Genomic DNA, 9,549 nt, shown 5'->3' on the forward strand with positions numbered 1-9,549 from the left:
TTTTAATTTCTGCAGTGCCAGTTGTTACATCTCCTTTTTCATTTCTAATTCTATTGATTTGAGTCTTCTCCTTTTTTTTCTTGATGAGTCTGGCTAGTGGTTTATCAATTTTGTTTATCTTCTCAAAGAACCAGCTTTTCGTTTTATTGATCTTTGCTATTGTTTCCTTCATTTCTTTTTCATTTATTTCTGATCTGATTTTTATGATTTCTTTCCTTCTGCTAGCTTTGGGGTTTTTTTGTTCTTCTTTCTCTAATTGCTTGAGGTGCAAGGTTAGGTTGTTTATTCGAGATGTTTCCTGCTTCTTAAGGTGGGCTTGTATTTCTATAAACTTCCCCCTTAGAACTGCTTTTGCTGCATCCCATAGGTTTTGGGTCGTTGTGTCTCCATTGTCATTTGTTTCTAGGTATTTTTTTATTTCCTCTTTGATTTCTTCAGTGATCACTTCATTATTAAGTAGTGTATTGTTTAGCCTCCATGTGTTTGTATTTTTTACAGATCTTTTCCTGTAATTGATATCTAGTCTCATGGCGTGGTGGTCAGAAAAGATACTTGATACAATTTCAGTTTTCTTAAATTTACCAAGGCTTGATTTGTGACCCAAGATATGATCTATCCTGGAGAATGTTCCATGAGCACTTGAGAAAAATGTGTATTGTGTTGTTTTTGGATGGAGTGTCCTATAAATATCAATTAAGTCCATCTTGTGTAATGTATCATTTAAAGCTTGTGTTTCTTTATTTATTTTCATTTTGGATGATCTGTCCATGGGTGAAAGTGGGGTGTTAAAGTCCCCTACTATGAATGTGTTACTGTCGATCTCCCCTTCTATGGCTGTTAGTATTTGCCTTATGTATTGAGGTGCTCCTATGTTGGGTGCATAAATATTTACAATTGTTATATCTTCTTCTTGGATCGATCCCTTGATCATTATGTAGTGTCCTTCTTTGTCCCTTTTAATAGTCCTTATTTTAAAGTCTATTTTGTCTGATATGGGAATTGCTACTCCAGCTTTCTTTTGGTTTCCATTTGCATGGAATATCTTTTTCCATCCCCTTACTTTCAGTCTGTATGTGTCTCTAGGTCTGAAGTGGGTCTCTTGTAGACAGCATATATAAGGGTCTTGTTTTTGTATCCATTCAGCCAATCTGTGTCTTTTGGTGGGAGCATTTAGTCCATTTACATTTAAGGTAATTATCGATATGTATGTTCCTATTCCCATTTTCTATATTGTTTTGGGTTCGTTATTATAGGTCGTTTCCTTCTCTTGTGTTTCTTGTCTAGAGAAGTTCCTTTAGCATTTGTTGTAAAGCTGGTTTGGTGGTGCTGAACTCTCTCAGCTTTTGCTTGTCTGTAAAGGTTTTAATTTCTCCATCAAATCTGAATGAGATCCTTGCTGGGTAGAGTAGTCTAGGTTGCAGGTTTTTCTCCTTCATCACTTTTAGTATGTCCTGCCACTCCCTTCTGGCTTGTAGGGTTTCTGCTGAGAGATCAGCTGTTAACCTTATGGGGATTCCCTTGTGTGTTATTTGTTGTTTTTCCCTTGCTGCTTTTAATATGCTTTCTTTGTATTTAATTTTTGACAGTTTGATTAATATGTGTCTTGGCGTATTTCTCCTTGTATTTATCCTGTATGGGACTCTCTGTGCTTCCTGGACTTGATTAACTATTTCCTTTCCCATATTAGGGAAGTTTTCAACTATAATCTCTTCAAATATTTTCTCAGTCCCTTTCTTTTTTTCTTCTTCTTCTGGAACCCCTATAATTCGAATGTTGGTGCGTTTAATGTTGTCCCAGAGGTCTCTGAGACTGTCCTCAGTTCTTTTCATTCTTTTTTCTTTATTCTGCTCTGCAGTAGTTATTTCCACTACTTTATCTTCCAGGTCACTTATCCGTTCTTCTGCCTCAGTTATTCTGCTATTGATCCTATCTAGAGTACTTTTAATTTCATTTATTGCGTTGTTCATCGTTGCTTGTTTCATCTTTATGTCTTCTAGGTCCTTGTTAACTGTTTCTTGCATTTTGTCCATTCTACTTCCAAGATTTTGGATCATCCTTACTATCATTATTCTGAATTCTTTTTCAGGTAGATTGCCTATTTCCTCTTCATTTGTTAGGTCTGGTGGGTTTTTATCTTGCTCCTTCATCTGCTGTGTGTTTTTCTGTCTTCTCATTTTGCTTATCTTACTGTGTTTGGGGTCTCCTTTTTGCAGGCTGCACGTTCGTAGTTCCCGTTGTTTTTGATGTCTGTCTCCAGTGGCTAAGGTTGTTTCAGTGGGTTGTGTAGGCTTCCTGGTGAAGGGGACTAGTGCCTGTGTTGTGCTGGATGAGGCTGGATCTTGTCTCTCTAGTGGGCAGGTTCACGTCTGGTGGTGTGTTTTGGGGTGTCTGTGGCCTTATTATGATTTTAGGCAGCCTCTCTGCTAATGGGTGGGGTTGTGTTCCTGTTTTGCTAGTTGTTTGGCATAGGTTGTCCAGCACTGTGGCTTGCTGGTCGTTGAGTGAAGCTGGGTGCTGGTGTCAAGATGGAGGTCTCTGGGAGATTTCCGCCATTTAATATTATGTGGAGCTGGGAGGTCTCTTGTTGACCAGTGTCCTGAAGTTGGCTCTCCTACCTCAGAGGCAGAGCCCTGACTCCTGGGCTGGAGCACCAAGAGCCTTTCATCCACACGGCTCAGAATAAAAGGGAGACAAAGTAGAGAGAATTAGTAGAAGTATGAGGAAAGAAAGAAGGAAAGGAGGAAAGGAAGGAAGGAAGAAAGAAGCAAAGAAGGAAAGAAAGGAGGGAGGGAGGGAGGGAGGAAGGAAGGAAGGAAGGAGGGAAAGAAGGAGAAAATGTAGAGAGAATTAGTAGAAGTATGAGGAAAGAAAGAAGGAAAGGAGGAAAGGAAGGAAGGAAGAAAGAAGGAAAGAAAGGAGGGAGGGAGGGAGGGAGGAAGGAAGGAAGGGAGGAGGGAAAGAAGGAGAAAATGTAGAGAGAATTAGTAGAAGTATGAGGAAAGAAAGAAGGAAAGGAGGAAAGGAAGGAAGGAAGAAAGAAGCAAAGAAGAAAAGAAAGGAGGGAGGGAGGGAGGGAGGAAGGAAGGAAGGGAGGAGGGAAAGAAGGAGAAAATGTAGAGAGAATTAGTAGAAGTATGAGGAAAGAAAGAAGGAAAGGAGGAAAGGAAGGAAGGAAGAAAGAAGCAAAGAAGGAAAGAAAGGAGGGAGGGAGGGAGAGAGGGAGGAAGGAAGGAAGGAGGGAAAGAAGGAAAAAAGAAAGAAAGAAGATACAGTAAAAATAAAATAAAGTATAATATAGTTATTGAATTAAAAAATATTTAGAAAAAAAAAAGGGCCAGATAGAACCTTAGGACAAATGTTGGAAGCAAAGCTATACAGAGAAAATCTTACACAGAAGCATACACATACACGTTCACAAAAAGAGGTAAAGGGGGAAAAATCATAAATCTTGCTCTCAGAGTCCACCTCCTCAATTTGGGGTGATTCGTTGTCTAAAGGAGGGAAGGAAGGAAGGAAAGAAAGAAAGAACGAAGGTAAAGTATAATAAAGTTATTACAATTAAAATTAATTATTAAGAAAAAAAATTTTTTTTAAAAAACCATGGATGGATAGAGCCCTAGGACAAATGGTGGAAGCAAGAGTATACAGACAAGATCTCACACAGAAGCATACATGTACACATTCACAAAAAGAGGAAAAGGGAAAAAAATCACAGATCTCGCTCCTAAATTCCACCTCTTCAATTTGGGATCACTCCCTGTCTATTCAGGTATTCCACAGATGCAGGGTATATGAAGTTGATTGTGGAGCTTTAATCCGCTGCTTCTGTGGCTGCTGGGAGAGATTTCCCTTTCTCTTCTTTGTTCTCACAGCTCACAGGGGCTCAGCTTTGGATTTGGCCCTGCCTCTGCGTGTAGGTCGCTGGAGGGCGTCTGTTTTTGCTCAGACAGTATGGGGTTAAAGAAGCCGCTGATTCGGGGGCTCTGGCGCACTCAGGCCGGTGGGGAGGGAGGGGCACTGCGTGCGGGGCGGGCCTGCGGCGGCAGAAGCCAGCGTGACGTTGCTCCAGCCTGAGACCCGCTGTGCGTACTCCCGGGGAAGTTGTCCCTGTATCCCGGGAACCTGGCAGTGGCGGGCTGCACAGGCTCCGTGGAAGAGGGGTGTGGAGAGTGACCTGTGCTCGCACACAGGCCCTTTGGTGGCGGCAGCAGCAGCCTTAGCGTCTCCCGCCCGTCTCTGGGGTTCGCGCTTTTAGCCGCGGCTCGCGCCCGTCTCTGGAGTTCCTTTAAGCAGCGCTCTTAAACCCCTCTCCTCGCGCACCAGGAAACAAAGAGGGAAGGAAAAGTCTCTTGCCTCTTCGGCAGGTGCAGGCTTTTCCCCGAACTCCCTCCCGGCTAGCCGTGGTGCACTAACCCCTTCAGGCTATGTTCAAGCCGCCAATCCCAGTCCTCTCCCTGCGCTCCGTCCAAAACCGAAACCCGAGCCTCAGCTTGCAGCCCCGCCCGCCCCGGCGGGTGAGCAGACAAGCCTCTCGGGTTGGTGAGTGCCGGTCGGCACCGATCGTCTGTGCAGGAATCTCCCCGCTTTGCCCTCCACACCCGTCGCTGTGCACCACTCCGCGGTCCCGAAGCTCCCCGCTCCGCCTTCCGCAGTCTCCGCCCGCGGAGGGGCTTCCTAGTGTGTGGAAACTTTTCCTCCTTCACAGCTCCCTCCCACTGGTGCAGGTGCCGTCCTTATTCTTTTTTCTCTGTTTTTTCTTTTTTTCTTTTGCCCTACCCAGGTACGTGGGGAGTTTCTTGCCTTTTGGGAGCTCTGAGGTCTTCTGCCAGCCTTCAGTAGGTGTTCTGTAGGAGTTGTTCCACGTGTAGATGTATTTCTGTTGTATCCGTGGGGAGGAAGGCGATCTCCGCGTCTTACTCTTCCGCCATCTTCCCACAAAACCTCGCAGGAATTTCAAAGAGCCAGAGATTTATCTGGAGCAGTCTGTTGGTGGAACAGCAACGCGGACACTGTTGCGATGCCGGGTACGCTGCCGCAGACAGGCACTGTGCCCTTTGAAGTGTCCAGGTCCCCTTGAGTGGCAGAGGTCTTCCGTTGGCAATCTGTTTTTGGTTCTCGGGGACAGTGCCTTTGGTCTCTGTGAGGTTCTCGGTAGTGTCACTGTGGCAGCGGAGAAGTGCCAGGATCCGTGGAGTAGGGTCAGTGTCATCAAAGCAGGCATGTTACAATCTCTCACCCCTGGTGTACAGTGTCCCCCTTTTTGCACGGTATCTGTGGCTTCTAATAGGGTCGAGTTGCCCCGTGGGCAGGAGGAGGCCACGGAGGACGGGGCTGGCCAGGATTTGTGCGTTTCCTCAGGGTTCAGGGCCGCCAACCCTGCTGGGTGGGTGCTGACAAAACATGGCAGGGATGGTAGCCTAGTTTCGGCTGTGGGTTCTGAACAAGAGTTATGGTTGCTGAAGCCCACCAATTCCTGTGGTGGGCATTCCTATGGGTCCACAGAAAGTGATTTGGCCTAGTTGGCCAGAATTGGCACATAGGCCGAATTTCGTTAGCCCCTTGAGTGGTGCCGGGCTGCATCTTGCCTGGAGCCTGCCTGCAGGTCAGGGTCGGCCCGGCCAGCGGAGGTTGTCTTGCCTCCGGGAGTGGTGGAAGTGACCCCAAGTGCACATCAGATGTGCTACTAGCTGGCAGCTTCTCCAGGTCCACGTATATGCCACACCCATGGCCGGGAGGCAAGTCTGGTTAGGTCTTTGAGCTTTGGTCAGAAGGCTTGGCTGTGGGAGAGCGGGAATCCCTGGCCTACTTCAACAGCCTCCGGGTTGCAGAGTTCGCATTCAGCCTCTTGAAGCCTGAAGGGGTCTTTCTCCATTCAGGGGGGGCTGTGTCCAATGCCAGCGCGCTGTGTATAAACTGTGGCTTTTACGCTTCGGTGTCTCTGCAGAGGGCTTCAGGTACCAACGGAGGCCAAGATACAGATTGAGCAGAACCCAAAGAAGCCCAGAAGCACGTCCCCGTGAGCAGTGACAGTCACGCCCGCGCACACGCGTGAACACGCAAATAGACCCTCTCACATAGCGGGCAACGTACGTTCCTAACTTCCTGCAGTCGTGCTGTCAGACACTCATTAAGTTCTCAGTAAGGGTAGAGGTCCTTGGGAAGCAGGGTCCGGGCTCAAGCCCAGGTAAACATTGGCATGAATCACGTTCTCTGAAGACCCCTGTCCAATTCTGAAGACTGCGTGATTTATGTCCACTTCTCAGGTGCAGTTGCTGGGCAGGGGTGGCCGTCAGGAAAGGCGAGAAGACGTTCACGTTGTCTGATGACTGGAGGTGCTAAGGAGAACTGGAAAAGTGAGGTGGGGGCAGGTTGCTAAGCATGGTCCTGGATGACTCAGGAAGGTAGGCGTTCACCCACCCTAAGATGTGCCACTGGATATTAGGTTTCCCTCAGACGGGCCCAGTGGCTTCAAGAGTAAATTGACTGTTGCTCTTGCAGAGTGGCCTGAGGGCTGTGGATCCCCATTGTTTTGGAGTACTAGGAAGTCATGGCTCCTCTGCAGACCAGAATGGCATGCCCGGTTGTGTTGTGCAGCGTCCCAGCACGTGCTTGGATCGATGATGACACCCTTGTATGCATTCCTTGGAAAATCTGAACAAAATGAGTGAGAACACTCTACCGTCTCCTCATCGAGTCTGAGGTCCAGCACGTTTCCTGTCTCAGGCATAGGGGACATTGAGGAGCGAGGTAGGTAACCTGCGTAGAGTTGTGATCCCATTGCCGGAGGCATGACGCCCAAAGGGTGTCTTGCAGGACGTAGAGAAAATAGATACGCTGAGGCGTCTGTGCCGCTCTCCTGGAGGATAGGTGAGCTATGCGAACGTGACCTTTGGGCACTTTGTTACCTTGTTTGGGAATGTGCCAAGCTAAAATTGTTTCTCCCACAGGGCATGATGCGTCCGGCCCGTGAGGAACGCAGGACTTTCGAAGAGCCAGAGATTTATCTGGAGAAGTCTGTTGGCGGTACAGCTACGCAGACACTTGCGATGCCGGGTGCGCTGCCGCAGACAGGCACTTTGGCCTTTGAAGCGTCCTGGTGCCCTTGGGTGGCAGAGGTCTTCCGTTGGCAATCTGTTTGTGGTTCTCGGGGACAGTGCCTTTGGTCTGTGTGAGGTCCTCGGTAGTGTTACTGTGGCCAGGATCTGTGGGGTAGGGTCAGTGTCATCAAAGCAGGCATGTACGATCTCTCACCCCTGGTGTACAGTGTCCCCCTGTTTGCACGGTATCTGTCTCTTCCAATAGGGTCGAGTTGCCCCGTGGGCAGGAGGAGGCCTCGGAGGACGAGGCTGGCAAGGATTTGTGCGCTTCCTCAAGGTTCAGGGCCGCCAACCCTGCTGGGTGGGTGCTAGCGAAACATGGCAGGCATGGTGGCCCAGTTTCGGCTTTGGGGTCTGAACTTCGGTCATGGTTGCTGAAGCCCACCGCTTCCTGTGGTGGACATTCCTATGGGTCCACAGAAAGCGATTTGGCCTAGTTGGCGAGAACTGGCACATAGGCCGAATTTCGTTAGCCCCTTGAGTGGTGCCGGGCTGCATCTTGCCTGGAGCCTGCCTGCAGGTCAGGGTCGGCCCGGCCAGCGGAGGTTGTCTTGCCTCCGGGAGTGCTGGAAGTTGCCCCAAGTGCACATCAGATGTGCTACTAGCTGGCAGCTTCTCCAGGTCCACGTATATGCCACACCCACGGCCGGGAGGCAAGTCTGGTTAGGTCTTTGAGCTTTGGTCAGAAGGCTTGGCTGTGGGAGAGCGGGAATCCCTGGCCTACTTCAACAGCCTCCGGGTTGCAGAGTTCGCATTCAGCCTCTTGAAGCTTGAAGGGGTCTTTGTCCATTCAGGGGGGGCTGTGTCCAATGCCAGCGCGCTGTGTATAAACTGTGGCTTTTACGCTTCGGTGTCTCTGCAGAGGGCTTCAGGTACCAACGGAGGCCAAGATGCAGATTGAGCAGAACACAAAGAAGCCCAGAAGCACGTCCCCGTGAGCAGTGACAGTCACGCCCGCGCACACGCGTGAACACGCAAATAGACCCTCTCACATACCGGGCAACGTACGTTCCTAACTTCCTGCAGTCGTGCTGTCAGACACACATTAAGTTCTCAGTAAGGGTAGAGGTCCTTGGGAAGCAGGGTCCGGGCTCAAGCCCAGGTAAACATTGGCATGAATCACGTTCTCTGAGGACCCCTGTCCAATTCTGAAGACTGCGTGATTTATGTCCACTTCTCAGGTGCAGTTGCTGGGCAGGGGTGGCCGTCAGGAAAGGCGAGAAGACGTTCACGTTGTCTGATGACTGGAGGTGCTAAGGAGAACTGGAAAAGTGAGGTGGGGGCAGGTTGCTAAGCATGGTCCTGGATGACTCAGGAAGGTAGGCGTTCACCCACCCTAAGATGTGCCACTGGATATTAGGTTTCCCTCAGACGGGCCCAGTGGCTTCAAGAGTAAATTGACTGTTGCTCTTGCAGAGTGGCCTGAGGGCTGTGGATTCCCCAGGGTTTTGGAGTACTAGGAAGTCATGGCTCCTCTGCAGACCAGAATGGCATGCCCGGTTGTGTTGTGCAGCGTCCCAGCACGTGCTTGGATCGATGATGACACCCTTGTATGCATTCCTTGGAAAATCTGAACAAAATGAGTGAGAACACTCTACCGTCTCCTCATCGAGTCTGAGGTCCAGCACGTTTCCTGTCTCGGGCATAGGGGACATTGAGGAGCGAGGTAGGTAACCTGAGTAGAGTTGTGATCCCATTGCCGGAGGCATGACGCCCAAAAGGTGTCTTGCAGGACGTAGAGAAAATAGATACGCTGATGCGTCTGTGCCGCTCTCCTGGAGGATAGGTGAGTTATGCGAACGTGACCTTTGTGCACTTTGTTACCTTGTTTGGGAATGTGCCAAGCTAAAATTGTTTCTCCCACAGGGCATGATGCGTCTGGCCCGTGAGGAACGCAGGACTTTCGAAGAGCCAGAGATTTATCTGGAGAAGTCTGTTGGCGGTACAGCTACGCGGACACTGTTGCGATGCCGGGTGCGCTGCCGCAGACAGGCACTGTGCCCTTTGAAGCGTCCAGGTGCCCTTGGGTGGCAGAGGTCTTCCGTTGGCAATCTGTTTGTGGTTCTCGGGGACAGTGCCTTTGGTCTGTGTGAGGTCCTCGGTAGTGTCACTGTGGCAGTGGAGAAGTGCCAGGATCCGTGGGGTAGGGTCAGTGTCATCAAAGCAGGCATGTTATGATCTCTCACCCCTGGTGTACAGTGTACCCCTGTTTGCACGGTATCTGTGGCTTCCAATAGGGTCGAGTTGCCCCGTGGGCAGGAGGAGGCCTCGGAGGACGAGGCTGGCAAGGATTTGTGCGCTTCCTCAAGGTTCAGGGCCGCCAACCCTGCTGGGTGGGTGCTAGCGAAACATGGCAGGCATGGTGGCCCAGTTTCGGCTTTGGGGTCTGAACTTGGGTCATGGTTGCTGAAGCCCACCGCTTCCTGTGGTGGACATTCCTAGGGGTCCACAG

At 49.6% G+C, this 9,549-nt stretch overlaps 2 non-coding genes across 2 annotated transcripts; both read left to right on the forward strand.

The window, feature by feature from the left end:
* The first annotated feature begins 6,611 nt into the window (after nucleotides 1-6,611).
* Nucleotides 6,612-6,704, forward strand: LOC136143759 (small nucleolar RNA SNORD116). Its single transcript, XR_010658323.1, has one exon. It is a non-coding gene; the product is annotated as a small nucleolar RNA SNORD116 (small nucleolar RNA).
* Nucleotides 6,705-8,627: 1,923 nt separating this feature from the next.
* LOC136143760 (small nucleolar RNA SNORD116) lies at nucleotides 8,628-8,720 on the forward strand. The gene has a single exon (XR_010658324.1). It is a non-coding gene; the product is annotated as a small nucleolar RNA SNORD116 (small nucleolar RNA).
* The last annotated feature ends 829 nt before the right edge of the window (nucleotides 8,721-9,549 follow it).

This window comes from Phocoena phocoena, unplaced genomic scaffold (assembly GCF_963924675.1).
Source record: "Phocoena phocoena unplaced genomic scaffold, mPhoPho1.1 SCAFFOLD_110, whole genome shotgun sequence".
Taxonomy (NCBI): domain Eukaryota; kingdom Metazoa; phylum Chordata; class Mammalia; order Artiodactyla; family Phocoenidae; genus Phocoena; species Phocoena phocoena.